Raw genomic sequence first — 7,100 nt, forward strand, 5'->3', positions numbered from 1 at the left:
TATTATTGCTGCATTCATATTCAGAAAGTCTGTTTGAATCACATACTTGTGAGATCGCTAAAAGTTTATGAAACAACACAAAAGCCATCTGTCACTTCAGGATTTCAAAAGCACTGAATGCTCCTGTAACTTGACCTTATTCCTTTAAGACCACAGAAAAATAGGACCTCTGGTAACGTAGGTAACTCTTGGTATTTAACTTCAAGATAGGCTGGTGTTAGCAGCCCGCAGGTATTATGGGATAGCCACCAGTACACCTTCTCTACTCATCATAGAAATAAGAAGCTAAAATTTAATTTCAGATGTCAGGGAAGCAGTTGGCAGGTCGATGGAGGAGCTGTTCGTGTGGAAAGAAAAAAGAGCTTTTAAAGCAGAAGCTTTCTCTACATTCTGGGACATAGCAAGTTGTGGGACACAAATATAGTAATGAAAATGGGAACATTCTGAGAAATGCATCATTAGACAAGTTTGTTGTTAGGCAAATGTAGAGTAGCCTTACAGAAACTAGCATGGCTAGTATCAGCACGTAATATAATCTATGAAATCACCATATGCAGTCTGTCATTAAGCAAGTGTTGTTATGTAGTGCATGAGTGTCCCCAAGCGTCCCCAAGTGCTCAGGTTCTTCTGGGCAGTCTGTCAGTACTGCAGCTACACATAGCCACATGATTTGTTGACTTGAATGTGATCATTCACTAACCCACCCATTTATCCAGACAATATTTACTGGTTACTCTAGATGACCTTGTCCTGAGACTTAGGACACCATGACGCACAGGATTAGTCTTTGTCTTCAAAGAGCTGACAACTTGTAAATAGTGAGTTTAGGCTCAGAACAAGACTTTGAGTAACATGTATTAGAAATGCCAGTCAGAGCTGAGGAGCACTGGGGCTTCTCACGGAGCCAGCAACAAAGCCTGTGGTTCAGAGATTTCTTGTATGTTCCTCTGGAAAGAACCACACATGCACCGTGCTTTATCTACACACATCTACTCTGACATCAGCAGCTTCCTCTTGAAAGGCATATATGAGCTTATAAAAATATCAACTCGCATCGCTTCTCGGCCTTTTGGCTAAGATCAAGTGTAGTATCTGTTCTTATCAGTTTAATAAAAATATCAACTCGCAATTGCAAAACAGATAAAAGCTAAAATAGCTTAGTGGATTAAAGCACCTGCTTAGGCAGACTCAGGGGCCAGGAGTTCGATCCCCTGGCCTGCTGTGCCGGCCCCTCCCCTGGGGCACACTGAGATGGCAATTGAGACTGGGCATGGTGGGGTGTACCTATAATCCCAGCACTTGGGAGGCTGTAAACAGGAGGATCACTACGAGTCCAATCTACACATTGAGACCCTATACACCCTGTCCTAAATACAAAAAATTTAAAAAATGCAGGTCTTGAAAACTTGTGAACAATATTATAAATGTAAACTATTTGCCCAATTACTATTGATAAATTACTGCTCAAATCACATATCTAAAATTGAATTCACTGCCAACTTACCCTACTTTCTCTCATCACCTGAATTTTCCTCTGTTGCTTATCATCCAGTGTAGAAAGCTTGAGATCAATCAACTGTAATATTTTCTCTCTCACAACCCCAGCATTCTTCTCTAGTTCAACCCTGATGGTTCCATTAATCATCTTAACCTCTGCTTTCATTTTTATTCTCACATGGTTAAAAATAAAATTTGTCAGCTCTTACCTGATTTGTGTGCCATTAACTCAGTATGAGTTAAATGCCATTGAGCTGATTACTCAGGGAACACAACAATTCTATTATATACATATTGTCTTCTTAGTGATGAGGAAACTGAGGCTCATACAGTTCACGTGACTTATCCAATGGGGCACAAACAAAATGTGGTCAAATTAGAAAATACTACATTCAAAGATGATATTACTACCAGCAATTCAGTTATACCATCTTGCAGCTCCAGAACATGGACAATCAATAAATAACTGTAATAACTGTTTGGCTGAAGGTTAGAGTACTTGCCAAGCATGCAAAAAGCCCTGGCTTTTGTCTTCAGCACACACACAAAAAAGAACGTTAAACATAAATGACTGCTGATTAATGGTTGACAAACTAAAATCTGTTTCTGTGAAGGGGAATATGACATTCAAAATGTATTAAAGCACTATTGATAAACAGAGTATGAAAATCCTAGTAAATTGCAAGATGTGCTTAGAAAATATGGTGAATGTTTGAATAAAAATTTAGAACATTATTATAGTCAAGGACACATTTCCATTAATTTCCCTCTCAATACTCTCTCTCTCTCTCTCTCTCTCTCTCTCTCTCTCTCTCTCACTTTTTCCACACTTACTCCATCTTCCATCCCACTCTGTGAAGCAGTTCTGGAAGCCTTCTTTGGTGAATGTCTGCACAGCTGCCTTGGTGCCCTGAATTGATTCAAAACATTTACAGCAATTTCTACCAGCTAAAAACATTACACTGTGTCCTCATTCACTTTATTCAACTGATCTTGCACCATGCAACTTCTGACTCTTCCCCAAAGTAAAAATGACCACAAGACTCATTGTTTAGAAAGCATTCAAGACCTCCAGGCAGCCATGATAGAGTAACTGAAAACACAAGACTTTCAGAAAGTGGCAAGAACAATGGGATAAGTATGTCCAAAGAGAGGGGGATTAATGACCATGTGTCTTACTGTATTATTTTTAATTTAAATATGCACCATACTTTATGATCATACCACATGGATCTCATTGTTCCTTCCCCTTTTTACAATTGCATAGTATCTGGTCTCCCATCCTCTAGCTCTCACCCTTGAAAGGCCTATATTCTCAAAACTCCCACATTCTGTACATAGGCACTTCAACTGGCTTGAACCTGCTTCTATAACTCCACTAACAAATAATTGTTGGTGCCAGATATACTGTGCTATGTCACTTATTTTGTGTGTTGCACATGAGATTTTACAGCCAAAAGATGGAATACCTGTCACTCCCCTTTCTGTTCTTCCCCTCTGCAGCCTACCTTCACCCCTCAAGGCCTACAAAACTCTGATCAAAATATTTCTTCCCATGAGGCTTTCCCCAATTGTCAGTTTTTAAGGCATTTTCTATGCTTGAAACACTTACATTGTGATCATTGTGGACATTATGAGTACAAGCTCCTGCAAGACGGTGATTGCATTTTATTCATCCGTACATCTCCCAGACCTAGGAAAATTCATTCTAGGAAGAGTCATAATAGTTACTCAATAATTTTTTATTCATTCATATAACTAGGTTTTAATCTTGTTTTAAAAATGATCTGTAATAAATGTTTTAGAAACTCTATAATTGGACTCTCTAAAATGAATTCTGGGTCTGCTGAAAATTGCTTAGAAAGAATTTAAGAAAAAAAATGAAATATATTGTTTCATATGCTACATATTTTGAAGTCCAAACTTCCTTTCTTAAATGGTCTATCTAGGCTAAAATAGTCCTGAATTCATTCTTTTTATGGAAAGCGCAGTCACAAAAAAAATTTAATTTACATTTTTGTGATGTTCCATATGTTACTCCTTAAGCCATTGACTCTTGTCCCCTTGGGAACCTTTCCACCTTGAATTTGCCAGAGCAGCCTGATGAGACCCTTGCGGCCCTGACTCACATGGACATCCACGCCCTGCTGCACTTGGAGCTGATGGAAAGCTTGTGCCTTTGTGACAACTGTGAGAAGGCTGCCTCTGCCGTGTTCCAGAACATCTCACAAAGAAAGAATGTTTGCTTCTTATTTGCATGAGTGTAAAGATCTGTCTTCGCTGCATCTACTGAAGAGGAGCTTTTGCCTTTTTGGCTACCAAGAACATCTGGGCCTGTCTCTTTTCCAATAAACTGAGAGGCAATCCCACCTACCCCACCTTTTTAATAAGGGCTTTTATACTAACAGATGACTTATATGGAACTAAACCAAACAATTTGTGCAAAAAAAAATGTATGTTTTGGAACTCTGTGAATTGAAAAGAAATTCCTTATGGCCATCAGTGGGTACATCCCATGGATAAACACTGACATATGTGACCCTAACTAAAGTTCTAAGATATGTTTTTCAGCGTGTTAGCTTTCCCTTGCTGTGCAAATTAACTGAGATAAATAGCTTACAAGGAAGAAAGGTTTGTTGTGGCTTACAGGGCGAGAGGTCCCAGTTCATGCTTATGTGGTCCTGTTGCTGTGAGTCTGAAACAATGCAGTGCATCATGGCGAGACTGTGTGGTGAAAGGGGCCTGACCGCCCCACAGCAGCCAGAAAGCAAAGAAAACCAGGAAGCGGCTGGAGTCCCAATATCCTCTCAAGGGTGTATTAGTAAGGACCTCTGCAGTTGGGTCACAACACCCAAAGCCTACCTGTGAAAGGAGGAAAGATTTAATTTGGCTTATTGTTTAACAGGATTTAGGCCACAATTATCTGGCTCCTTGGCAGAAACATCATGGCAAGGCGCTTCAGGTTGTGCCAGTTGGGAGCAGAGCAGGGAACAGGGCCAGAGAGCAGAGATCAGGGACCTTATACATCACCAAATGTCATACCTCTGTGACTTGCACACAAACACAGCAGATGTGTGCTTCACTAATCTACTAGGAATTTCTTAATTCAATCAAGTTGCCATATTGCAGTTCACACTCACAAAGGGCATGCCCCCAGTGGTATAAATTCCTTCCAGTAGTTTTGCCTCCTAAACATTTCAGCACCTTCCCACAGTACCTTCCAATAGTACCAAAACCTTTGAAACATGGGCCTTAAGAGCACATTTAAGATCTAAACTAAAGCAAAGGTGATATCTAGTCATTATAAGTGGGAAATAATGAGATATCTGATGCTTGCCAAATCCTGGAATAATAAACTTAAGAAAACATCTTTTGGAGATTAAATGTATTTTGAGAAGAAAATGAAAAATTCTATTCTATGCCATTAGAAATCTTCAAAAACATTATATAATGTTAAAAATTAATAGTTTCAAAAAAGATTTAGATAAATCCACAGGTTCAGAAGTTGATAGACACATTACAAAGGGAACAATGAAGGATATTGATATCTCTGGGGCTTAACAAATAGAGAAATTATGTCCCATCACCAAATACTCTTTTGAAGAATCTGAAATTCCATTTTTGGTTTATTCCTACATTAATGTTCATATATGCTCAGTAATATTATATATCAGTGCATCTGTGGAACTCAAATGCAAATAAAATATTACATATATAGTACAATTTAGTGTATTACTAATACACCCTTGATGGGTATTGAGACCCCTGTCCCTTCCTATTATGCTTTGCTTCCTGCCTGCTGTGAGGTGAGCAGGGTTCCTTTGCCATACACTCTTACCATGATGTAAGGTGTCATCACAGGCCCAAGAATGAGCTAATGATGGTACAAGCAACATAAAGACTGACAAAGACAGGATCATTTGAAGTTGACCTAGGAAAATCTCAATTTCACAGCACAAGCAACATCATCTCATAAAAATAAGTCACAAAAATGTACATACATTGTATAGAGAAGCATTTCTCCTCTCATATGTAAATACCTCAGGTTTGCCTGAGTCAGTGATTTTTAAATGACGGTTCCTAGACCAACGGTGTCAACTCCTACTGAGAAATGGTGAGAAATGCAAATTCCTGGGCTCCACCTCAGGTCATGGGATCAGCTGCTGAGTCCAGTTTAATAAGCCCTGCAAGTCGAAGTTTGAGAACGAGATCTGAAGTGTCCAGTAAGATAGTCACCAGTAGCCACGTGTCAGTATGGGGCATTTGAAAGGTAGTTGCTCCACATGAGACATGCTCTTAAGTGCAAGATATACACTACAAATTTCGGAAACTTGGTACTGCCAAAACAAACTTATCAAACTTAAACACACCTAAAGATCTTAATTGGCTTTATTTGTGACTCTAGAATTGCACATTTTATTCCATAAAATTCAACAAGTATTACAGTGAGTTGAGCAAATGGTTCAAGAATTGAGCATGAACCAGAGTTATCCCAGGTGTCTTTTCAGTGATGTGTATAGTTTGCCTCAGTTTCTACATCTGTCCAACACGAATATTAACAATATTTCATTTGGATATGATTATGGAAACAATATATTTAAAAATATTAGTACACACTGTCAACACAACCTCAGTGCTTAGGATTAAGTTGATCTACTCTTTATAGTATTTGTCATTTTTGCACTGTGACAACCTTTACTATTATTACTAATATTAAAATTTCTGCAGTTAAAAAAGTATACAACCATCACTATAATCTAATTTTAGAATATTTGTATCAACTCAGAAAGAAACCTTATACTCTTTAACACCTCTCCCACTTTTCCTGGGTGGGCAACCTCCACTCCAGGATATGCTGAGTAGAAAAGGTGAAAGTCGTCATCATTGACTTGTTGTCAGTTTATGGGAATAGCAACCAGCAAGACTTTTTTTTTTTTTTTGTATTTGGTACAGCGTCTACAGGGTCTCACTGTTTAAATTGTATTCATAGTGATTCTCCTGTTTTTCAGCCTCCCAAGTGCTGGGATTACAGGCACGTACCACCACGCCTAGGTTCAGTCACCCTTTCAGCATGCCATGGGGACGGGGCTGGCACAGCAGGCCAGGGATCGAACACCCAGCCCCTGGGTCTGCCTAAGGAGGCACTTTAATCCACTAAGCTATCAGGTGGGCCCATGCAGAAAGATTTTAGCTGAAGGCTTTTTCTCAAATTCCTTTTATCAGTTTGAGGAAGTTCCTTTCTATTTTTAGTTTGCTGACTGCTTTTCAATCATGAAACATTTTTTGAAAATATTTCTCTGTATCTATTAGATGATACAGATAGCTTTTGTCTTTTTATTTCTGTAATGTAATATATGGTATTAATGGATTTTATAATATTAAATTAAACTTGCACCACTGAAATAAATTCTACTTTCTCATAGTATATAGTCATTTTTATGTTTCTGGGGCTGTTACAACTAGGTGCTGGCTGGGGAGATAGCTCAGTAGAATAAGCACTTGCCTGGCAAGCGCAAGGGTCGGAATTCAATCCCTGTTGAAGAAGAAGAAGAAGAAGAAGAAGAAGAAGAAGAAGAAGAAGAAGAAGAAGAGGAAGAGGAAGA

At 38.8% G+C, this 7,100-nt stretch overlaps 1 pseudogene; it reads left to right on the forward strand.

Moving 5' to 3' along the window:
- The first annotated feature begins 1,053 nt into the window (after window positions 1-1,053).
- LOC111812933 lies at window positions 1,054-1,179 on the forward strand (annotated as a pseudogene).
- The last annotated feature ends 5,921 nt before the right edge of the window (window positions 1,180-7,100 follow it).

The sequence above is a fragment of the Octodon degus genome, unplaced genomic scaffold (genome assembly GCF_000260255.1).
Source record: "Octodon degus isolate 3935 unplaced genomic scaffold, OctDeg1.0 scaffold00152, whole genome shotgun sequence".
NCBI lineage: Eukaryota > Metazoa > Chordata > Mammalia > Rodentia > Octodontidae > Octodon > Octodon degus.